This window comes from Zingiber officinale, chromosome 5B, assembly GCF_018446385.1.
Source record: "Zingiber officinale cultivar Zhangliang chromosome 5B, Zo_v1.1, whole genome shotgun sequence".
NCBI lineage: Eukaryota > Viridiplantae > Streptophyta > Magnoliopsida > Zingiberales > Zingiberaceae > Zingiber > Zingiber officinale.
The window spans coordinates 126,089,095-126,115,106 of NC_055995.1; the positions used below are offsets into that span (position 1 = coordinate 126,089,095).

Below are 26,012 nucleotides of genomic sequence, written 5' to 3' on the forward strand. Positions count from 1 at the left end.
CACGAGGACGCTTCTCTCCGCGAGAGGAACGCGTGGACGCAAGAGAATCGTTGAGAAGATCGTCTCCACCGGAAAACTAGCGACTAGATTCGTAAGAAAACTAGCGCAAGAGGTAAGAAACCCCTCACCTGCAGTATAAGTAGCTTCCGTGTGAATTCCATGATTTAGTTAGTAGTATATAGCTTTTCGGCACAAAGGATGCGAATTAGCTCATACCAAGTGTTCGATTAAATTACTAGCACAGCTAAAATGCAACTTAGGCATTTTGATAGCTTAGTTAAATGCAATAGGAGCATTTCACAGCTCATATAGTCTTGCTACAGCTTTTACAGGACTAGACGTCCAATGGGTGGGCTCCCACAGTCGCCTCTAGGTTTAGATAACCTAGTTCTGGGTTTAGACAACCTAGTAAAAGCAAGACAGGAATTTATTAGCTTATGTTCAATATTTTACTTTCTCAGTGGCACTGTACTGGATTAGATATCCATTGGGTTGGGCTCCCACAGTCGTCCCTAGGTTCAGATAACCTAGTAACCCTACTAAATTCGGGACTTGCAAACCCGGGTCTAGTTAGGGATGCGCGCACAGCACGTACAGTTGCCGGGCCCAAACAGCAGCATGATTAGTATTTTCATCTATTATATATGTAATTTTAAACTCTCACAAAATAGTTAGGTGAAATCAGTATAGCTTTAGAATTTGTTAGAATTAGCTCAGTTTATGTTTCAGTTCAGCTCTCTCTTATGATTATGTATGATAGCTCTGTGTCCAGTTTTGTTACACATGCTTTAGATGATAGGATGCCATGACTAGCTTTAATTTCTATGTATGATAGCATGCCATGTTCTAGTCTAATCAGTACATATTTCAAATAGCATGTTTTAAAAGCATATTGCATCGAATGCATGTTTTTGTGAGGTAGATGGTTTCTTACTAAGCGAAAGCTTACAGATACTATTTTTCCTTATACTGCAGATAAAGGTAAAGGAAAGATGGACTAGCGGAGGCTGGAGGGCAATGCGATGAAGATGTGTGTGGATGGAACTTGGAATAAAGATCTTAGGGAATTCAGCAAACTTTGTGTTAAACATTAGAACCTTTTAGCATTTCATTATTTTGCACCTTGGTATGTTAAATGCTATGAATTAGTAAATCATGCACCCTATCATGCTTAGAACCTTAGTTGTGTGAGATTAGAATGTTTTCCAATTGTTTTAGAACTCATATATGTAATCCTGGCATGAAACAGTGCTGAAATCAGAGTGTTGGTGCGAAATCAAAAACCCCAATCGATCGGCCGATCGATTGGAGGCTTCTCAATCGATCAGCCGATCGATCGGGAAGTTCGTACCACGAATAGTAGGCGTCTGGATCGATCAGCCGATCGATCCAGCAAATTCTGTCGCGAACAGAAGGCTCTGGGATCGATCACTGGATCGATTGGTTAGCCTGGATCGATCAGCCGATCGATCCAGAATATTGCCCGAGCACAGTAGCGTGCTGGATCGATCACTGGATCGATCCAACCCAAGTTTCGTATATAGCAGCCACCTGGATCGATCAATGGATCGATCCGGCCACTCCAATCGATCCGTGGATCGATTGGGAGGCCTGATATCAGCAAGAAACTCTTAGTTAAGTTCCTTGACCATTGGGGGATGTAATATATGTCATGAATAGTTTAGATTGCACCCCTTAGCACATGTAGAACCAAGAAATGATAATAGTTTAGCAAAATTTTAATTAGTACAGCTTCCACACCTAGATTTGATGATGGTCTTGGAATAGTTAGCACAGATTAATGTAACGATCGACCTCACAGCCTAGTCAGTAGAAGGCGAGTCGTTACAATTTCTTTCCAAGCGCCCCGCCCGAGCACTCTGCTTTAGGCGCCCGGAGCGCCCATTATATAGGGCAGCAAGGGCGCCCCCAAATCCTTTTACCTCCTCCTTCCACTCTTGCCAAGGCTCTCACCGAGCTTTAACGAGAGAGAGATTAAAATTAAAATCTTTACTTCCTTCTTCAGTTATTACACTGCTGCGAGTCAACCAAGATCGTCATTTCTAGTATTTTTATTCATGATGCATCGGTAAACTTTCGTTCCTCTTCTAATTTTTTTTTAATATTTCCTATAATTTATTGCTTAGTCTAATTTTTCTTTAATAAAGTAGGAAACGTCCTAATACTGGTGCTGGGCCCTCCACTGCTTAGTACTGACCCTAGGTTCCCTACTGAAGAACTTAGGATTAGGTTTGACTCTACCATTTATATGTCTATCTGGACTAGGTGTTTAGATAGACAGTTTTTCTTGTGCTCTTGCATCCTAGTTGTAGAGGTCATTGACTACTACATCTTGCAGAACTTTGTTTACTGTATCAGTTCAGTAAACATAGGTTTATGTGCTGAACTGTACAACAACTTAGTCAAGGTAGATGACCTTACATATACTACTAGAGTAGCTGGTACTGATATCACTCTATCCCCTACCATCATCCAGACCTTTTTAGGTCTACAACCATCTACATGCACTTTTTAGTGCTACCCTCCTAGGGATCTACTATTTGGTGATCCTTACTCGCATATTACTTTTAATACGATTTATTCGTACTTTTTTGGGGGAGAGCGAGTACCCACTGTTACCATGTTTAGGTCAGTTTCCCTTCGAGTTCAGGACTATGTCCTCTATAGGGTTTTAGTCTCCTATATTTTTTCGTTGACCACTTGTGACGTCGCGATGATGCGTCCATTTCACTCATTTCTCCTTTATGCCTTTTGCCATAGTTTAGATATAGACATTAGCTTACATATCTTTCAGACGATTATCTACTCAGCCGGAGTCACCACCAGCGCACGAGTTCATATGTCATACTGTCACATTTTGACGGCATATATTGCCTCCCTACATATTGATGTCACCAGAGGTGATGTCCGAGTCCTGATTGAGTTTGACGGTGTAAGATTTAGGAATTTCCCTTTAGGAGGTATCCATACCGATGATGAGGGTGTCCTATCCTGGTGGAGGAGGGCACAACACCAGCCTGATCCAGATATAGATCCAGATGCCCAGGGGGAGGAGGCAGAGCGGGATGAGTTTATGATCGCACTATTCGGCGAGGCCACTCTGGCCCCGGCACCGCCCCCAGCCCGAGCACCACATCCCGCTCCTCGCACTCTAGGCGACCAAGTTGTCCGACTAGAGCTATCTATGACGAGTCTCCGTTAGGAGGTTTCCAATTTTCATCGAGGTATGCAGCAGGAGGTCTCCCACTTACGACGGGAGATGCGGTAGGAGGTCTCTGACTTGCAACGGGATGTGCAACACGAGATCTCCGACCTTCGACGTGACTTATCCAGCTCTCGAGAGGATGACCGGACTCGTCATACCGAGCTGATAGAGATGTTACTCTCCTTGGGATCCGGACCATCCTCCTCATCATCCCGATAGATTAGATCGCTACTGTCTACGTGTACTTTCACTTCACTATTGTATTTATATATTGACTTATTTATATTTCATCTCAGATATTGACTTGTCATGTTCTGATTAATAAACTAGGATTCTTAAATTGCAGAAATTGTTTTCAAAAATGTTATTCTTAAATTCTAGGATAAAACTTTTATGTTTTCAAAAATCTCCTATTTTTAGAATTTCAAAAATCAGTTTTAGCCTTAGAATAGATCAATCCCTTAGAAAGCATACTCCTATAGATCTAAGGTTTGAGCATCTCACCAACACATTAGGGCTAACTTGTTTGTGTATTTCTGAACTTAGAAATGGGTGAGATGCATAGGCAGATTGTCTGGACTTAAAGATGTTTATATCAGTGCATTATAATAAGTCTGGGCTTTAAAAATCAAACAAATATTAATCAGGTTAAGTGTTTCAGCTTAGTCAAATACTAACTGAATACAATCAACTTAACCTGACTAACCAAGTGAAAACTGCTATCTTCTGATAATCAGTAAGTAACTTATGGGTTAGACAGTTGAAGTTTTGTTAATATCAGGTTCAGAGGGAAGATTAATTATTTTCATACTTACTAATTTTCTATTCTTTAAAAATATTTTTGTAAAATTATTTTGGAAAAGTATTTTTTCATTTCCTTAAAAATACACTAGCAAAATGGTTTGGAAAATTGCTTTAATTTTACAAATTAAATTTTTAAAAAATGGGTTTCAAAATCTTATTTTGAAAATAACTTTCAAAAATTTTTAATTACTCTCAAAAACTTATTTTTGAAAATGAATTTCAAAAACTCACTTTTGAAAATGGTTCTCAAAAACTTATTTTTGAAAAGAACTTTCATAAACTTTTTTCTAAGAATTGGACTTATGTTTGAAAATTAGCTTAATTTTTCAGCTTATGTTTGAAAATTCATTTAACTTTACAAAACTTATTTTTAAAAAATACTTTGAAAATTACCTCAATTTTGAAAAAGATAAAGGATGTTGGAAACTATTTCGGATCCTTTTAACAATTTTTTTCAAGATTTTCCTTGAATTATTTCTTCTAAGTTAACTCCCCTAGGTCAACCTGAATATTTTGTATTATCTCTGGTGTTAAATTTTTTATTTTTTGTTGTCAACTTGAAAACTTTCCATGCTTGCATTTTTTTGATGAATGCCAAAGGAGGAGGATTAGGTAGTTTAAGTTAGTTAGCTACAAAATACCAAACATAAAACAAGGCTAACTTAAAAAATCATGTCATTTCTTATAATCACTTATGTTTTACATATTTTTTTTACTAACTTAACCCAGGTTGTCATTGCAACAAAAAGGGATAGATTGTTGGTACAGTTAGCACTAACGGTCTAACTCAGGTTTTGATGAATGACAAAGTAGATTAAGTTAGTTTCGTTGTGATCTAATACTTTGAATAAGTGTGCAAGAGAAGTCCAGCTAGGTCGATGGGCTGACCTGATAGCTGGCACGAAGCCCAGCTGATCGACGGGCTGACCTGATAGCTAGCACGAAGCCCAATTAGGTTGACGGGCTGACCTGATAGCTGGCACGAACTCCAGACTGGTCGACGGGTTGACCGGATGTCTAACACGAAGTCCAGCTAGGTCGACGGGCTGACCTGATAGCTGGCACGAAGTCCAGACAGGTTGATGGGATGACCGGATGTCTAGCAGGTAAGTTAAGGTAAGTTACTGGAGAGGAGTGACTTGGTGAGGACGCATTCCCAATTAGGGAACTTAGGCGCTGATCCAACTTAAAACCATTTCAGAAATCTAAGTTGAGATCTTGATTAGATTTCGGTCTCGGTGAGACTATAATCTAATTACTATTCTTTTACTATAATTGTGCTAACATTTTATTTTGCAGGATAGTATAATTTACATTTACCTCAGACTAACATGTTCTTGCAGGAAGTTGATTGCTGGAAAATGGGGGTCCGGGCGTCCGGAAGGGATCCAGGCACCAGGAGTGCAAATCTTATCCTGTCGCAGACGTCACACGTGGAGCTCACTAGTTGGCTGGGCTACGTCACACGTGGATCTCGACAAGTGCGAACCTTGGAGTAGGAGGCGACCAAGGCTCCGGACCAAGTAAATTGGTTTGTGTTAGCATTGTTTTGTTCTTATTCTTCCGCAGTGCTTACTCTAATTTGATACGATAATTTCTCAATCGCTATTCACCCCCCCCCCCCTCTAGCGACTCTAATGGCGATTTGATAATAGTTGGGAATATGGTAAGTTAATTTCATTTAATCGATCTCATCGCCATTAAAATCAGACATAGTAGAAGTGTACCATAACCCCAGGGGGGAGAGAGGAGAAGACTGCCATGAAACGAAGGTCAGAAAATGAAGATCATAAGTGGAAAAGAAGAAGGGGCTTACTGGACAAGGATCGCCGGCGACAAGCAAAGGCAGAAAGCGAGAAGACGAAAGCGGCACAGGGGATTGAATGGAGAATGAAGGGTTTGAAAACTTTAGGGGCGGCTGATCTAAGCTGTTCGATTCAGGGCTTTGAAAAATGAGGTTTAATCTTGGCTGTTGATTTTGAAAAAGCAACCATAGCATCAAATCCAAACAGTCATCTATTACATCACACATGCAGTGACAGGGAAAAGTGACGCTTAACATTCAATTACAGGTGACATTAATGAGGAAAAGAACGCATGATTAAAGGGCATGACCAAGCATGCTTGGCATTAATGGCATGCTTGGTCATTAATGATTAGGGATTTAAGCGATTTTCAAGAAATTATGATGACATTAGCAGCCATTAAAAGGCACTACGTGGGGGTGAGTAGTCAGAGCAAAAATCAAGGGGAAGATAGAAAAATGACTAAGTGTTGTCCACAATATATCCAAACGGCACCAACCTCGAAGTATATTTAGTTGATCAGAAGAGTGACAAAAATATAAGTTCAAAGTTGGCTAAAGCTCACGTCATAACCAAGCGACGACTCTAAACCCTAGCATCTCCGATAGGAGAAAATACAGCTTCTCGACAAATGACAGGAGGCAAAAGGAGTACACGGCATAGCCGAGTGGCGGCTCTAAACTCTAGTACGCCCAGTCAAGGCAATTCATCTTTGTAGTGAGTAAAAGGAACTATAAAAGCTGAGCGGTGGCTTTAAACCCTAGAACTCTAGACCAGGAAGAGATCTGCCTCTTAAAGAATAGTATAAGTATTGTGATAGCTGACCCACAACTCTAAACCCCAATGCATCCTGTCAGCGAGAGTGTTCATGGAGAACACCAAATGTTTAGTCAGTCAGACTTGTTGAAGCAATCTGGGTACCCTAGGTTTTAATGTTTGGGTAAAGGTTTAAGTTAGATTTATTATTGTATTTGATATGCATTGTGAGTGTGTAGGATACACATACAACAAGGAAAGTCTAAGGGTGAGTCTTGGCTGTGTAAGTCCAAGTATGTAGTCTTGACAATGTAACTCCAAGTGTGACTTGGCAAAGGATGAAGTCTCGGAGCATGGCTCTTGGAAATGAAGACCCGACAATGATGACAAGACTAATGGAAGCTCCAGAAGGCAAGGCGTGAAGGATAAGGAGGCATCTAAGGGACACAAGACTGATGAAGGAAGCTAGAAGGCTAGGTCTAGGTTGTGCGGGCAAGGATGAGTGCATGAAAGAATAGACTCAGGGTAAATTTCCAGTGTGTACTGTAGCAGTACTGTAGTAGTACTATATCATTACTGTAGCGTTATTATAGCAATCGACTGGTGTTTTCATTAGTCGACTGGTAGCCAACCGTTGACTTGTAATGGTCGAATTTCACTTAGGACCAGTCAACTGGTGGTTGTACCAGTCAACTGGTGGTGGGAAATACAGCTAGGTGTTTCCTCCCAAGCTCTATTTAATAAAACTTGGGGTGCTTGACCAAGGTTGACAAAAATAAAGGTGGTTAACCCTTATTAGAGCCTCCAAGGTCTTCTTGAGTAATCAAGAGCTTGTGCGAGTTTGTGGCGAGCTTTCTCCACGCATAAGGAGCTACTCGAGATAGACGGAGGTTTTTCGGGGAGTCATCCACCGACGGATCGAGATCTTCCACCTTACGGACAGCCATGGAGTAAGAGCTTCATATCTGAACCACATTAAACAACGTGTTAGGTTTGCCTTCTTTTGTCAGTGTTTGTCTTGTATTTCTGCTTTGCACACTAACCATTGTAGGAAGCGACATTTTGGGTGAGACGCTATTCACCCCCCCTCTAGCAGGCATCAAGGTTCCAACAATTGATATCAGAGTAGGTTGCTCTTCGACGGCCTAATCGCTGAGGGAGCAAAGCACTAGAGGAAGATGGAGTCTGAAGGACCTCTAGGATGGGATATCCGAATCCTACCTCCATATGATCGAGATGATTTCAAGTATTGGAGGAAGCAGTTGAAGACTTGGTTCCAAATGGATTGGAACCAATGGATTGTGTTGGAGGAACCGTTTGAAGCTCCAACAGAAAAGAAGGGAAAGCACCCCTGGCCTCGGTATTAGACCGAGGAGCAAAAGGAGCAATCGGAGGTGGATAAGGAGGTAACTAGAATTTTGATTAATTTATTACCTCTTAATTTGGTATTGAATGTAGGTGAATACAAGAACGCAAGCGGCCTTTGAAAAAAGGTAATTGCGCTTCATGAGGATCCTACAAAACTCCAAGTAGTGGAGGATCCCAAGGAGAAGGGCTCATTGGTTCAAAAGGAGAAGGACCAATCGATTGTTGACACGTGCTCAACGTTCGAGGAGGAGAAGGAATATGAGGAAGTGTCATCCACATCTTCAAGGGAAGAGGAAGTCGAACCGTCCACATCTTTAAGTGAAGAGGAAGAGGAACCATCCAAGGAAGAAGAGATCTTGGAAGCTCAACCCTCCACCTCAACTACCAAGAAGAGCACAAAGGACCACATCAAATGCTTTGAGTGTGGTAAGATGGGGCACTACAAGAGTAGGTGTCCTTCGTTCAAGAAGGTAAAGGAGGTAAACCATAAACTCACTAAAGTTAATTTAGAAACTAATGTGAGTTATAGTAAGAAGAATAAGAAGAAGCACATTAGGTGCTTTACATGTGGTGAGTGGGGTCACTACCACACAAAGTGCTCAAAGAGAGGAGAACTCAAAAAATTGGCGCACTTGAAGAAATGGGAAAAGAAGAGGAGCTCAAGTCAAGGAGGAGCTTCAAATGTAAAAGGGAAGGTAATCCCTATTTCAAAGTTTAATCTAAGCTCTAATTCTTATATGCTTGTTAAAAATAATGTAAATTATTTACCCAAGCATAATCATGGATTTAGGTATAATTATAGAAGTAGGGCTAACATGGAAGATAACCCTAAGAAATCATATACTAAGGGTAGACCTAATAAGACCCAAACCACTTTGTTTAAGAGAAGGAAAGTGGGTGAAAACCTAAGCATAAATCCCAAGAATGAGAGACATATGCCTAGGAACGTGGGTAGGTCTAGGGATTGTTGGAATGTATACTATAAGCCTAACTTTTGTATGAACATCTGTTTTGAAATATTTTGAAATAAGAATCACTTTGGTCAAATGTTTGCATTTTATATTTATATATATGTCAATGCAGCTGTCTATTTAATTTATATTGTAGATAACATGGTGTGTGGTGCCACACAGAAGATCATGTTATCGGTTCCATATAAATTATAAATAGTAGCTCACAACCAACATGGATTGGAATAAACCATTGAAATGGTTATAGTGTAATTTGGTATTAGTCTGTCTTGGCTATAAAATTACACTAGTACACTATGTGTGTATTGAGCAGGACCATTTGAGGTTGTTCGATTTATACTGACTACATAAAGAACAGAACCTCTGTTATTATGGATGTGCATTCTCTTAATCCCTATATAATAACAAGCTCATATACTTAGTATTTATTTCTTTAACTTATCAATGGGTGAGATTTATTCGTTAAATCAAGAGGCCCGATGAGTTGGGAAATAGTACTATTTATATGGTGTGTTGTTGATTATAGAAGGAATCTATGTCCTAATTATTTAGGTTGATGATGTCCCCTTGAGGAGCTCATAAGGATTATCATGTAAACCCTATAGGTGGACTTAGTCCGGCATGATAATAAAGTTGAGTGGTACTACTCTTGCAATCAGATGTTAATTAATTAAGTTGTTAGTAACTCATTTAATTAATGGACATACGATATCTTAAACACAGGGAGATTAACACACTCATAATAAGAAGGAGCTCATATTGTAATATAGGATTGGTGCGGTAGTTCAATAATAACCCTTTAGTGGTATGAGTTATTATTGATGGACTTGAGTTGAGTGTTCGGGCCGAACACAAGAAGCCCAAGCCCATCAGGAGGCCTAAACTAATTCCTCCTCTAGCTCCCTATTGTAGCCTCTATATAAAGCCTCGCATCCACCCATCCATAACTTGGTTTGGTTTAACTTGGTTTTGGTTTGATTTTCTCCATCCTCCTAGAGTCGACGACAAGGTTATAGAAAGGGAGATTTTTTCTAAATAGAATTCTGTTATTTTTCCTTCTTTGTAACCGATGGCAAAGGTTATAAAAGGAGTAGATGGTGACCCCTAAAACCTAATTTTCTAATTCTCCATAATCCTCTTCTCTCTTTAAGGTTGGCGCCCCTCCTCACCTTGCTAGGGCCGCCCCTTCCTCACCTTGCAAGGGTCGCCCCCCTTTTTCCTTGCTTAGGGCCGGCGCCCCCCCCCCCTTCCTCTCCTAGCTAGGGTCGGCGCCCCTTCCTAGCAATCCATTGGTGGCCAGCGGCTTGAAAAAGAGGAAGAAGAAGAGAAGGAAGAAGATTAAAAGGTGCCCCATCTTACAGCCTCCTTTTGTAGTCAGTGGTTTGGAAACCTAGAAGAGAAGGAGGGTGGTGTTGTCTTGGTAGATCATCGCCCACACGACGTCCAAGAAGAGGAGAGGAATATGCAGAAGATCAAGAGGTCTTTAGCTACAAAGAAAATGTACAACTAGTTCTTTAATTCCGCTGCGTAATTAGTTTAGTTTTCTTTGTATCGATTTTGAATACCAACACAAAAGGCCAGCGATCTTGTACTTCGATCAAGGTGTGCTTTGATCATTCAAAAACTTGCTTGATTGATCAAACACATGTCTGATCGAACATGTGGGTTGCTAGGAAAAGTTCTGTACTTGTATAATTTTTATACAAGGAAATTTAAACAGAATGGAATTCCAGCGCCTTCAAGTGGTATCAGAGCAAGTTTTCTGGTTCTGTGTGATTGGTTTTCGGTTAAATTATGCACTGATCATATATAAGTTTAGATCGGATAATAGTAGGATGTGCAAGAAAAATTAACTCTGTGGTTGCAGGCGTCCTAAGTCCAACTATTATGGCTTTTGTGTTTGTGTGTGATTTGAACCCTCGGGCATATCGAGATTGTTGTGTGTGCATGATTGTAATAATTAAATACGGCTGATTGCTGTATTATTATTATTTTTACATTCTATTCGATCTAGATTACATGTAAATTCCTTTGTGGAATATAAGATTGATAAATGTAAAATTTTATTTTTTTTGTTGCGGCTTGTATCCTTGCTATGTCTGGTGCTATTTTAAGGACCAGAGGTGCGATAAAGAAGGTGTTGTGTTGGAACGAGAAGCGCTAGAGGGGGGGGTGAATAGCGCTCGCGACTATTTTGTTCGATTTGTAAAACTATCGGAGTAAAATACGCAGCGGAAATGTAAATAAACACAAACACAGAGATACAGTCGTTTACTTCGTTCGGAGCCTAGATCGACTCCTACTCGAAGGCCCGCGATCCTTGATCGCTTTCCGTGGGCAACAACTAAAATATCGTGAATAAGTACAAGTGGAATTGAAATAATACTGATAACAAAATAATAACTGAAGCTTCGGGTCATCGGCGACTGCAACAACACTTTAGAGTCGTTTCTTGAGCAGCACACAGCAGAAGGAAAGCTTGTCAATAGTTGATCTTCACTGCTGCTCGAAGACCCCTTATAAAGGGCATCCAAGGCGCCTTGAAAGCCTCCAAAGGCGCCTCCATAGCTCCGAGTCCACCGTGCAGATGAGCGCTAACCATTCTGTGCTTATCACCTTGAAGGCGCCTTCATAGGTCTTCAAGGCGCCTTCCAAGGCGCCTCCATAGCCAACCGAGGCGCATTCAGCCCTGCTTCGCGGCCAGGTCAGCTTTTGCACCCGAGGCGCCTCCAAGCTCCATGGAGGCGCCTCGGACACTGTTCATCCGAGGTTAATCTTTGCACTTTGGTCCCTACAAGATACATTAATCCCAAATATACCCTGGAGCACAAAGTTAGCACATAAAGCATAATAGAAGTGATAATGATAGTCTCCGGACTATCCGAGACTGACTTCGGGTTTCCATCCGGAAACCCTAGGTCGACCCGACGCCTACTGTTCCCTCTACGGGGAACGCGTCCTCACCTACTCCACTCAGGAGATTTACCTGGTGCCAGTGCGATCCTCCAGATCGACTGGACTTTTGCTCAGCACTCGATGCTTCCGGACTTTCTGCTGGACATCCGCTTCCCGGCTAGTCCAGTCTTTCACCTGGTTCGCGACACCAGGACTTTCCACCTAGGGTTACCACCCCCTAGGACTTTTGCCTGAAGTCATCGACCTGCCAAGACTTTTCGCATAGGGTTACCGCCCCCTATGACCTAGGGTTACCACCCCCTAGGGTTTTCCCTTTGCCTAACCGCAGCTAGGACTTTTCTCCACCTAGGGTTACCACCCCCTAGGACCTAGGGTTACCACCCCCTAGGGTTTTCACCTGCCTAACCGCAGTTAGGACTTTCCTGAAACACTCATTCAACATGTTAGATAATAACACACCTTAACTTTGAATCTTTTGTCATTATCAAAACTTAGATTCGATCGTCGGATGCTTCCCGCACCAACAGAAGAAAGCAAGATAGACACGATGGCTCGATCCATCGGCAGCATATTGGAGGACAGCGTTAGATGGGGCCATAATAGTTGGAAATTTTATTTTCATATTTATTGTCTTTATATGCTGTTTTTATGTGCTGTGATATGTGTGCTGTGATGTGTGTGCATGTTAAAATTCCTTGATTTAAATAACTAAGTAGGAGAGGGATTATTTAAATAAATCTCACGGTCTCCATTACTGGTTTGTAAGTGATGCATTCAAACTTGCGCATTGGATTTAAGTGTCTTCCTCCATATCGGATGAGTTTGTTTGCAGATCACTAGATCAAACTTCCTCTATGGATGATTATATAAAATTACTTAGGTATGTATGATCTTCTCCATCTGAAGGGGCACAATCCTAATTAATGGACTAAGTATCAAGTAATGGTATATACTTAAGCGTATTTAATAGTATCCTCTCTATTGGAGTCACTGCTATTATTTGTGTGACCGAAGATAAACCAACTATTAATTTTATTTGTCATAAAGTTAGGTTGACAAAATAATAAAATTAATGGGTAAAACCTCCTCTTACAAATGTTTGAATTAGTATACGTCCACACTATATACGAAATTCATGGTGTTTTGAGGTGTTGGTGAATTTAAATTATATTGTTTGAGTAATCAATATTATTTTTAATTCTAAAGTTTTGACCAAATCTTTTATTTTATGATTCTCAGGATTTCAAAATGACTTTCAATCCTCTTACTATTATTTTAAAAGAAAACAAACTTACTGGTCCAAATTATATTGATTGGAAACGAAACTTGGACATTGTCTTAACTGCTGAAGAATACAAGTTCGTACTTCTTGAGGTTTGTCCTAGCGTGCCTGATAAGGATTCTAGTGAAGAGGAGATAGAGAGACATAGGAAATGGGTCAAGGCAGATGAGATGGAACGATATTATATTTTAACTTCTATGTCAAATGTGATGCAACATCAGCATCAGGCCTTACCCACTGCCTATGGCATGATGCTCAATCTCAAGAAACTCTTCAGACACCAGAATCGGGCTGCCAGGCAGGAGGCCATGAGAAACTTAATGACAACCACATGAATAAAAGGGTTTATTCGTTGGAGGAACTTCTGACAGAACTCCAAGTGACAGAAGGGCTATTTCATCAAAGTTCTCAAGTTCACATTGCTGAAAACGTTTCTGCTTCTAAGCCGAAAGGCAAAAAGAAGAAGAAGAAGCAAGTTGATTCGGCAAAGAAAGTGATTCAACCTCAAGGGATTGGGTCGCAGGCAGGTGTGAAGAAGTCGAAAGGCAAGTGCTTCACATGCAAGCAGTCTGGACATTGGAAGATGAACTGTCCTCGCAGAAAGGAAAACAATAAAGGTATATCTTATTCATTAGTTGTCGAAACATGTTTAGCGGTGTTATCTACTAGTACATGGTGTGTAGATACGGGAGTCACTGATCATGTCTGCAATTCATTGCAGGGGTTCCAAGAAACCAGACGACTACTTGAAGGGGAGATCACCATCTACTTGGAATAGTTGTAGTGTAATTTGGTATTAGTCTGTCTTGGCTATAAAATTACACTAGTACTGTTAGTTAGAGCCCTAGAGCCAATCATTTTATGATTGTATTATAGACTTGTTGTATCATATTCTATATAAATAAAAGGCATTTGTTTTGGTTATTATACTTACTTGTATTGATGCCAAATAAACTAAGTATAATAGCATCCTTGAGTAGAAGGTTCTCACCTATATCAATCGATTAGTTGAACCAATAGTGAGATGATATAGGGAACACTACTCTTAATCATTCCTAGTCGAGTATTAACATTCAGGGACAATGTTAATGCAATAAGACTAGCATGTAGGTCAACTCGATGACTTGATCTCACAAGTCATGGATATAGAGATATCAAGTTGACACATGGGTATACATTAGAGAATGTATACTGAATGACCCGCCATGAGAAAGTATCATGGATCGTTATATGAGTGTCATATACTTTCTCATGTGGCTATTAGTATGACTACTAGTCCTTAGACCTGAAGTCACCATGGTTCCCTACATAAGGAGTTATGTACTTTGGTTTCGTCAAACGTCACCCGTAACTGGGTGGACTATAAAGGTGATTACTGGGTATGTAACAAATTATGCGGAGGGATATGAGTGATGTAGATGGGATCTATCCCTCCTATATGACGGAAGAGACATCGGTATTCTTGATAGAGTGAGACCACGAAGTGCATGGCCATGCCCAAATGAGTCAATATAAGATATTGAGCTCATTTGATTTAGTGAGTCTACTTGGAGTTCAGGATTTAGATTGATCAGAGGATGACACGGCCTATGCCTCACATTGATCAATCTAGATGTCTAGGATAGAAGGACACTTGTCATATTTTGTGAGAAGCCACAATTAGTAGTCACAAGGTGATGTTGGATCTCAATATTCTTGTAACTTGGGTAGTAATGATGTGTTGCTAGATACCGCTCATTACTTATACTCCTAAATGGGTTTAGGGCATTGCCAACGTTACAAGAATCTATAGGGTCACACACTAAGGACAATTAGATGGAGATTAGGTTCATATGATGAATCAAGAGGATTAGATTTATTTGATGAATCAAATTGGATTAAGAGTAATCCTAATTGGGCTAATTGAGTTGGACTCAAGTTGATTTATGTGTTCAATGAGTCTAATTTAGATTATGACTCATTGAATCAATTTAATTAAATGAATTAGATTTATTATATTAAATTGGCTTGAATTAAATGGTTGGATTAGATCAACCATGATTGAGATTAAGTCAAGTTTGACTTGACTTGAGAGGAAGAGGAAAAGTCAAGTTTGACTTGACTTTTTGCCACATCATTAGTGAGTTGGCAAGATGTGTACCAATGATGATGCTCCACATCATCATGGTTACTTAAGTGAGATGTCACCTCATGGAGGTTACAATTCTTCACTTTAATGGCTCCACATTAATTGCACTTAATGTGGAAATGGGGGTTACACCTTTTTGAAAGTGGTCGGCCATTATTGTGATGGCATGGAATGAATTTTTCATTCAAGGCACATTTACTTCATTCTCTTCCTCAAGCTCTCCCTCTCCCTCTCCTCCTCTACCATTGCCGAGACCCTTTGGAGTGCTAGCACACTCTAAGGCTCTCTCTCCATTGAGTTATTTGTGTGGATACATATAGAGAGTTGTCTACGTTGACAACTTCGAGATCCGGCACCATTTGGACGAGCGGGAACGCGAAGGGCTTCGCTTCAAAGGTATAACCTTTTTCCCTTGTAGATCTAAGTGTAGATCTAGGTAAACTCGTACTCGTAGTTTTTCGGAAAATTTTATTCTTCGCACGGATCCGTTGGCTAGGGAGATTCGGGGTTTCCGCGACGCGAAAAGCGATTTTCGTGGTCCGAAAATCCCAACAGTGGTATCAGAGCCACGTGTGAAGGCGTGCACGAGTTTATTTTGGTTTTTATGAAAAATAAACATTCTGTGAATTTCTGTAATTTCATGATTTTTATAGTTTTAAAGGGTATTTTTCTCGTAGAAGCGAAGCACAAGTGTTTAGACACTTGTAGGCTTCGACTACCGAGAAGATTTTTCCATTACGATAATGTTTCGAACCAAAACTTTTTGAGACAGCGGGCTAAGGCGCTGTAGGATCGCTTAGGAGCAACTCGTGATGGTTAGATCGCGGGTAGGGGTACTGCCCCTAACCCCGCAAGGGGATTTGCTTCGCGATTGCGCCCGAAATCGCTAATCGGGACCGCCGGGAAAAATTTACTCATAAAAATTGTAAAAATTATGAAAAATTACAGAAAATTATGAAAAATATATAATTTAGAATTATATATTATTTTTGTGATAGTCATGGCCCAAAAAGACCCAATATGATTGGATTTGTGTTCTAATTTATAATACGGCCTGCGTGCCGTCATGTGTTTGTGTGTGCTGTATTTGATACGCGACCTGCGCGTCGTGCCTCCCTATTTATATTCTGGTTGTAAATTAGATTTAGACTCGAATGTAACTCGAGTTTCAAAATTGTAATGTAAATTTTGAAGCGGTGGAAGGTCCACTCGAGACGGAGTTACGATGAGGGCGCGAGCAACACGAGGTGGTCAAAGGAAGGAGCTTGAGAAGCTGTTGACCTTAGGTTGACCATCCGATCTTTTCATTGGCTTGAGAAGATCGTAGTAGGGCCATGACATAATCACAAAATTTAGTTAATTACTTGTGTATGTGATGCATGTTTAATTAAGTAATTAATTAGTGTCTAACGATTAAGATTAGATCTAAATCGTGCACAAGATGCACCCTTACGATTAGATTAGATCTACATCGTGTACAAGATGCACCCTATCGATTAGATTAGATCTATATCGAGTATATGATACAACATCGACGTTTAGATTAGATCTAAATCACGTCAACTCTAATGCCTACCGTGCCGTGATACCTATCACTACCTCGATCACATGTGTTGTTGAATCTGCCAAAGCAGAGCAACACATATTATCTTGGTAGGGTATGGAGGGACAATCTTGGTCCCGCCTATCAACGCATGGGTGAGTACAACTCAATTAGATTGAGTAACTAGTTAACTCGGTTGGATCGAGTACAACTATAGGCATTCTTCCAACGGTTGGAAAGATAGGACATAAATCACATTTATATTAATTCTTGGGCATATTAGCCAAAGCTAACTCAAGTTTTAATATAACTGCGGATAATGATCCTATAAACAAGAGTTGCATAAAGATGTAATTGGTAATCGTTACCTACCGATCATACTAAATCTTGGGCGTATTAGCCAAAGCTAACTCAAGGGTTAGTATGATGTGGATCTTGTCCCACATGAATTATAGAATTCAGTGGGAGCATCATTTAGTTGAAAGTCTAATTAAATTATTTAAAAGAATATGATATTTATTTCTGCATTTATTTCTGTTGTAGAATTTCCATGACGTCAAACACGAACAACTTCTCTCTGTGTTCTGTCCTTAAGAAGGACAAGCTCAACGGAGCAAATTTCCTGGACTGGTACAGGAACCTGAGAATAGTTCTCACCCAAGAACGTAAACTGTACGTTCTGGAGCAGCCCATTCCGGAGGCTCCTCCTGCCACTGCCACGCGAGCAGACCGAGATGCTTACAAGAAGCATCAAGATGACGCATTAGATGTGTCCTGTCTTATGCTCACGACCATGAACTCTGAGCTTCAGAAGCAACATGAGTTGATGGGCGCTTACGATATGGTTGAACATCTTTGTCACCTATATCAAGGATAAGCAAGGCACTGGAAGAGGAACTCCAAAGAATACCTGGAAGATCTTAAGAAGAAGAGAAATAAGATTTCTACTTCAGGTATACATGTTATAGAAGTCAACATCTCTATTTCTTCATCGTGGGTATTAGATACCGGATGTGCTTCGCACATTTATACTAATGTACAAGCGCTGAGAAATAGCAAGGCATTGACGAAGGGTGAGGTATGTTGGTGCAACCTTAGGTCAAGGTTGACCTGGTTGACCTGACTCAAGTTGTATTTTGATGTTTGACTTAGGAAGATTGTCGGTACAACCTTAGGTCAAGGTTGACCTAGTTGAGTTGCATGTTGATGTTTGACACTCGTGGAAGAGTTGTATTCTTGATATGGGACAAGAATAGATGTTTGGGAGATTATTGGTGCAACCGTAGGTCAAGGTTGACCTGGTTGACCTGATTCGGGAAAAAGTCCAAGTATGGAGACTTGGCACTGGAAAAGTCCAAGCAGGGAGCTTGGCACGCGAAAAGTCCAAGTATGGAGACTTGTCACGGGAAAAGTCCAAGTATGGAGACTTGGCACTGGAAAAGTCCAAGTATGGAGACTTGGCACGGAAAAGTCCTAACTGGGATGTTAGGCAGTGTGGAAAGTCCTAGTGAGTGAAGCCAGGCAGTCGGGAAATCCTGGTGAGTGAATCCAGGTGAAAATCCTAGTGAGTGAAGCTAGGTGAAGGTGAAAGTCCTGGTGAGTGAAGTCGGGCATTCGGGAAAATCCTGGTGAGTGAAGCAAGGTGAAAACCCTAGTGAGTGAAACTAGGTGAATGAGAAAGTCCTAACTGGGATGTCAGGCAGTTGGAAAGTCCTGGTGAGTGAAGCCAGGCAGTTGTGGAAATCCTGGTGAGTGAAGCCAGGTGAAAACCCTAGTGAGTGAAGCTAGGTGAAAGTCCCGTAAGTGAAGCCGGGCAAGGAAAATCCAGATGGATCAAGGGTGATCGGACATCGGTGATGGAAGTCCAAGTAGGTCATGGAATGACCGGATACTTGTACGGAGAGAAAAGTCTAAGTGGGTCTAAGGGATTGACCGGACACTTAACGGGGAGTCCTAGCAGGTCAAGGAGTGACCGGATGCTAGGCAATGTACCAACAGTCAAGATTGACCGGATGTTGGTTTGGACTTGGTTTGGGCAAAACCAAGCTCGGATCGATCGGTGGATCGATCCGATCTGTTGGTATCGATCGGTGCGGTGACCGATCGATAACGATCGATGGCTTATCTGAGGCTCTTCTAATCGGTGCCCGAGACCGATCGAGACGAGCCAACTCACAGAGTTGGTGATCGGTCTGGGACCGATCGGCCTAGACTGATCGGTCCACGCACCGTCGAGCACGATCGATGGCTCTGTGAAGATATGGCTGATCGGTCCGGGGACCGATCGAGCCCTGATCGGTCCCATGACCGATCGGACCTGTCCCTCCCGATAGTGATCGGTCACTAGCCGTTGCGACACAACGGCTAGTTTCTGTGTCTTCTTCTTCACGGGTTATAAAAGGAGATCGAGCCTCTCTTCCCTTCTTCTTCTTCTTCACGATTTACTGTTTTTGTTGAGCTCTCATTGTCTGAAGCTCTGCGTGAGTTTCCTGGTTTTCTAGCCGAGTTTGGATCCTAGAAGCTGCTGTTTCATCCGGGTTACAAGAGGCAAGCAAGTGTTTTTACATTCCTGTTGTTCTTGTGTTTTTGTTCTTCTTGTACTCCTTATTGCTGTTGCAAAGATTGTGGTGAGGTTTCTCCACCCCGAAGGAGTTTATATTAGCCGGTTCTCCGGGGACTCATCCACCGACGGATTGATAGGGCTCGTCCACCTTACGGACACGCCGAGGAGTAGGAGTATCATCTCCGAACCTCGTACATCGCTGTGTTAAGGTTTGATATTCTTCCTTTCGTTTCTAGTTTAGTTTTCCGCTGCGCTAACGAATTGTAGGAAGAAACGAGCGATTTGGGGCGGCTATTCACACCCCCCTCTCTAGCCGAGTACGTAGGATCCTAACAAGTGGTATCAGAGCGAGGTCGCTCTTCGTCGGATTAACACCCGAGGGAGCACAAGCTAGAGATGGATCAACTCGGAGAGGACATCACGATTCCACCCTTCTACGATCGCGACGACTTCGCATTTTGGAAGATAAGAATGAAATATTTTCTTATGACTAATCTTGAGAATTGGAGGTGTGTGCAAGTAGGTTTCACTCCTCCGGAGGATGAAGAAGGAAAACCTCTCAAGAAGAAGAGGTGGACGAAGGAGCAAATCCACCAATCAACCATCAACGATGAGGTAACGAAAATCATTGAATTTTCTTTACCTAATGATGTTTTGTGTAGGATAGGTGGATATAACGATGCCAAGGAGTTGTGGAATAACTTGGCAAAGCTCCATGAGGAGAACTCCACTTCAAGTCATGAAGAGGAGTCAAGTGAGCCAAGGAGCTCATTTCATGGAGGAATGGATTTAGAAGTTGAGGGCTACTCAACATCTAAAGAAGAAGAGGAGAAGAGTTCTTCTTCAAGTTCGGAACAAGAAGAAGAAGCGTCTACCTCCGGAAGGGATGAAGAAGAGAGCTCTCATCCACCCTCAAACCTAGGTAACTCAAGCATTTCAATTTCAAATAAATTGCATATATTATGCTTTGAGTGTAGGGAATTTGGACATTACAAGAGTAAGTGTCCAAAGAGGGTTAGGAAGACTCCACCGGCGCCAAAGATCAAGGAAGTCGGAGTCCCGATACGCAAGGGCAAGGAGCACGTGGTGTGCTTCCAATGCAAGCGAAGGGGACACTATAGGAGTCAATGTCCGAGGGGGGGCAATCTCACAAGGACAAGAGATCGAGCACATGTATAGGGGGAGCTAGGGCAAACCCTAAGGTAATCTCTAAGGCACATTCTTGCAATTCTAGTAGGATGCATGCTAGTAGCCTTATTGCTATTGTCAAAAATGATAAGCATGATAACATTAGAAATCGATACACATGCTTAGGTGCTAAACATGTTAGCCTAGATAAGGACAATTCTAGAAATGTTAACCCTAGAATTAACTCATCTAAGGCTAAGGATAACCTAGGTAAGAATCCTAAATCAACTAGACATATGCCTAGGAATACCTCAAGGAAGAGTGATAAATAAAAAATTGAGGTATTAGAGAAGGAGAATCAAGTCTTGAAGTCAAGACTTGATACTTTGGAAAAGACTCTTAAGAACATGGAGAAGTCATCTCTAGAGTTTAAGAGTCAAAAACCCAAGTCCAAGGACAAGAAAGGTTTGGGTTACAAACCTAAGTCCTAAATGGTCAAGCCCACTTATCATAATGTTCCATTCGATTATGGAACAAAACCTAGGGCTAGGAAGACCATTACCAAGGTCACAAGGGAAGTCACCCCTATAGTTGACCTTGATGAGACCCAAATGACCAAGGCTTTTAAGCCTAAGAGGGTCATTAGGAGGGTTGCTAGGGAAGTCATCCCTAGTGAATATTTAGTGAACCCAATGAGCTCACATAGGTATTGGGTTCCTAGGAGCATCTTCTCTACCCCATAAAAGGGTTAGAGAGTGTCAACTCCAATTAGAAGGGTAGTTAACCCAACTTTGAGGAAATTGACACCCAAGGAGCATTTTCAAGGTTTTGATAACCTTTGAAAATGAAAAAGAATTATTATTTACTCCTTGAGGAGTAAATTGTGCCATATTTGAAAAATATCGATGTTAATCTTATTTGGCACAATTTAAGAAAACCTAGAGAAATACCATAATTGGGATTTTGGTTTTCTCTTAGGGATATATGGGCAATCTAGGGTTAGATTTTAAGTTAGCTAAGGATACTTAGATAGGGAATTTAGGTATTTTATTTGTGCTAACTTGCCATGATTGGTTGCCATATGCCATGCCATGACATCATATTCATTTTATTATCATTTGAAATGTCATGATAATGCTTAGGCTAGTTTATATGTCATGCCTTATTTAAGTTTTCAAACTTTATGCCATGACATCATGACATTGGCACATGTTTTTACTTATGATATCAATATATGCCATGTCATCATCTCTTGCATTATAATCAATGAAATTGATTTGAGAACAAACATATAATTTGATATTGAGATCAAATTGGTGTTTAGAAAATGCATGAGAACTTAGCCTAAGTTGACCTTAACCCATATCTCACATCAAATTGACTTGAATGTGGTTTGATACACCTTAGATGTGTGTGAGATATTAGGATCATGAGTTAGGATCAAGGTGCATTGTCCTTGTACCTAGATGACCCTAATTCAAGAAATGAAGGATCATAGGGAAAGCTTGTGTACAAGTCATGTACATCGAGCCCTAAGATTATGGTCCTAAATTCAAATGGTTTTAAAAGCATTTTAAAATTGATTTGAAAAACCTTGATGAAGCTTTCCTAGTGATAGCATTCATCATTGAACATTGTGATACAAAGTTAAGTTAAACTTGAACTATTTCAAAGTTTTTGAACTTTGTATCAAGATTGAAAAATGGAAACTATTTTCATAGAAAACTATTTTTCCATGATAGTATATGTTATGAAGAATGTATCCTCAAAATTTCACAATTTTTCGAATTTTCTGAAATTTTCTAGGAGTTTCTGAATTTCGGGAAGGAAATTTCAGAAATCTGCCTATCAGAGTCTGGATTGGTCTGGGGACCGATCCAGGTAAGTCCTGATCGGTCTGTGGACCGATCCAGAGAAGCATGGATCGGTCTGCAGACCGATCCAGTGAGTTCCAGTAGCACGAGTGCGATCTGGTGAAGGGCTGATCGGTCTGGGGACCGATCAGGGCGTGCCGAATTTCTGATTCTTCAGCTGTTGTCTGAAATTTCAGTTATGGAAATGGTGTTTTTGGATTTCTAAAGGTTTGGAACTCACAAAGACATTGTTGGTGCAATGGTCAAGGGGGAGTTGACCTTTAGGGGGAGTTTTACCTAATTGTCAAGGGGGAGTTGACTTTTAGGAGGAGTTTTTACTCCTTAAGACTTTTGAGGATTAGTGATATGGGATTATCGCTAAGTTGATTGTTGAGTTTAGTATCAAGGGGGAAATTAAGAGTTTCAATGAAAGGTATGGGACTTTCATTAGGAAGAAACTCTTGACCTTGATACCCTCTTATTCTTTTTGATGTGTGTCAAAAAGGGGAGAGTGTTCATTGGAGAATTATTGGAGAAACCCAAGTTAGGTTATCGGATTAACCTAAGCTAGGGGAAGAATGTCAAGGAATGTTCAAGGAAGAACATTGAAATTCTTTTTGATGTGTGTCAAAAAGGGGGAGAATTATTGGAGAACCCAAGTTAGGTTATCGGGTTAACCTAAGGGGAGAATGTCCAGAGAATGTTCAAGGAAAGAACATTGGACATTGGAAGATGATTGGAAAACCTAAGTTAGGTTGTCGGGTTAACCTAACTTGATTATGGGTTTTGTCAAACATCAAAAAGGGGGAGATTGTTGGTGCAACCTGACCTGGTTGACCTGACTCGAGTTGTATTTTGATGTTTGACTTAGGAAGATTGTCGGTGCAACCTTAGGTCAAGGTTGACCTAGTTGAGTTGCATGTTGATGTTTGACACTCGTGGAAGAGTTGTATTCTTGATATGGGACAAGAATAGATGTTTGGGAGATTATTGGTGCAACCGTAGGTCAAGGTTGACCTGGTTGACCTGATTCGGGAAAAAGTCCAAGTATGGAGACTTGGCACTGGAAAAGTCCAAGCAGGGAGCTTGGCACGCGAAAAGTCCAAGTATGGAGACTTGGCACGGGAAAAGTCCAAGTATGGAGACTTGGCACTGGAAAAGTCCAAGTATGGAGACTTGGCACGGAAAAGTCCTAACTGGGATGTTAGGCAGTGTGGAAAGTCCTGGTGAGTGAAGCCAGGCAGTCGGGAAATCCTGGTGAGTGAATCCAGGTGAAAATCCTAGTGAGTGAAGCTAGGTGAAGGTGAAAGTCCTGGTGAGTGAAGCCAGGCATTCGAGAAAATCCTGGTGAGTGAAGCCAGGTGAAAATCCTAGTGAGTGAAGCTAGGTGAATGGGAAAGTCCTAACTGGGATGTTAGGCAGTTGGAAAGTCCTGGTGAGTGAAGCCAGGCAGTTGTGGAAATCCTGGTGAGTGAAGCCAGGTGAAAACCCTAGTGAGTGAAGCTAGGTGAAAGTCCTGGTAAGTGAAGCCGGGCAAGGGAAAATCCAGATGGATCAAGGGTGATCGGACATCTGATGATGGGAAGTCCAAGTAGGTCATAGGAATGACCGGATACTTGGTACGGAGAGAAAAGTCTAAGTGGGTCTAAGGGATTGACCGGACACTTAACGGGGAGTCCTAGCAGGTCAAGGGAGTGACCGGATGCTAGGCGCAATGTACCAACAGGTCAAGATTGACCGGATGTTGGTTTGGACTTGGTTTGGGCAAAACCAAGCTCGGATCGATCGATGGATCGATCCGATCTGTTGGTATCGATCGGTGCGGTGACCGATCGATAACGATCGATGGCTTCGAGGCTCTTCTAATCGGTCCGAGACCGATCGAGAAGCCAACTCTCACAGAGTTGGGCGATCGTCTGGGACCGATCGGCCTAAACTGATCGGTCCACGCACCGATCGAGCATGATCGATAGCTCTGTGAAGATATGGCTGATCGGTCCGGGACCGATCAGGATGCCTGATCGGTCCCATGACCGATCGGACTGATCCGATCAGGTGGAGCCTGATCGGTCCAGTCCTAGCCGTTGCGACACAACGGCTAGTTTCTGTGTCTTCTTCTTCACAGGTTATAAAAGGAGATCGAGCCTCTGCTTCTATTTCTTCTTCTTCCTGATTACGGCGATTAGAGCTTTGCTGAGCTCTCATTGTGCTGAAGCTCTGCGTGAGTTTCCTGCTGGTTTTCTAGCTGAGTTTGGATCCTAGAAGCTGCTGTTTCATCTGGGTTCCAATCGACAACAAGAGGCAAGCAAGTGTTTTTACATTCCTGTTGTTCTTGTGTTTTTGTTCTTCTTGTACTCCTTATTGCTGTTGCAAAGATTGTGGTGAGGTTTCTCCACCCCGAAGGAGTTTATATTAGCCGGTTCTCCGGGGACTCATCCACCGACGGATTGATAGGGCTCGTCCACCTTACGGACACGCCGAGGAGTAGGAGTATCATCTCCGAACCTCGTACATCGCTGTGTTAAGGTTTGATATTCTTCCTTTCGTTTCTAGTTTAGTTTTCCGCTGCGCTAACGAATTGTAGGAAGAAACAAGCGATTTGGGGCGGCTATTCACACCCCCCTCTCTAGCCGAGTACGTAGGATCCTAACAAGGTAGACCTACGAGTAGGCAATGGAGCACGAGTTGCTGCTATTGCTGTAGGAATTTACTATCTATCTCTACCCTCTGGGCTTGTACTAGAATTAGATGATTGTTGTTATGTACCTGCCTTGACTAAGAACATAATTTCAGTTTCTTGTTTGGACAAGAAAGGTTTCTCTTTTATTATAAAGGACAAATGTTGTTCTGTTTATTTAAAAGATATGTTCTATTGTAGTGAACCTCTGATGAACGGATTCTACATTCTAGATCTTGAAAGTCCTATCTATAACATAAATACCAAGAGGTTCAAGTCAAATGACCTGAACCAAACTTATCTCTGGCACTGTCGCTTAGGTCATATAAATGACAAGCGCTTATCCCAGCTCCATAAGGATGGTTTGCTGGACTCATTTGATTTTGAATTTTATGAGACGTGCGAGTCATGCCTACTAGGCAAGATGACCAAGACTCCCTTTAGTGGGCACAACGAAAGAGCGACTGATTTGTTAGGACTCATACATAGTGATGTATATGGCCCTTTCAATGTCGCTGCTAGAGGCGGTTATAGGTACTTCATCACATTTACTGATGACTTCAGTAGATATGGTTATGTGTACTTGATGGCACATAAATTTGAATCCTTTGAAAAGTTCAAAGAATTCAAGAATGAAGTACAGAACCAGCTTGGCAAGAGTATTAAGATACTTCGATCAGATCGAGGTGGAGAATACCTTAGCCATGAGTTTCGTGACTATCTAGCTGAGTGTGGGATTCTATCCCAACTCACTCCTCCTGGAACACCATAGTGGAATGGTGTATCCGAAAGGAGGAATCGTACCCTATTAGATATGGTACGATCTATGATGAGTCACACAGATCTTCCGACATTCCTTTGGGGCTATGCTCTAGACATGACAGCTTTTATACTCAACCGAGTTCCATCCAAGGTCGTGATAAAGACACCATATAGGATATGGACTGGGAGAAATGCCCAGGTGTCTTTCATGAGGATTTGGGGATGTGAGG

At 41.5% G+C, this 26,012-nt stretch overlaps 1 pseudogene; it reads left to right on the top strand.

Annotated features, from left to right (window-relative positions):
- LOC121987027 overlaps positions 1 to 26,012 on the top strand; it is a 109,160-nt pseudogene that overhangs the window by 66,986 nt on the left and 16,162 nt on the right.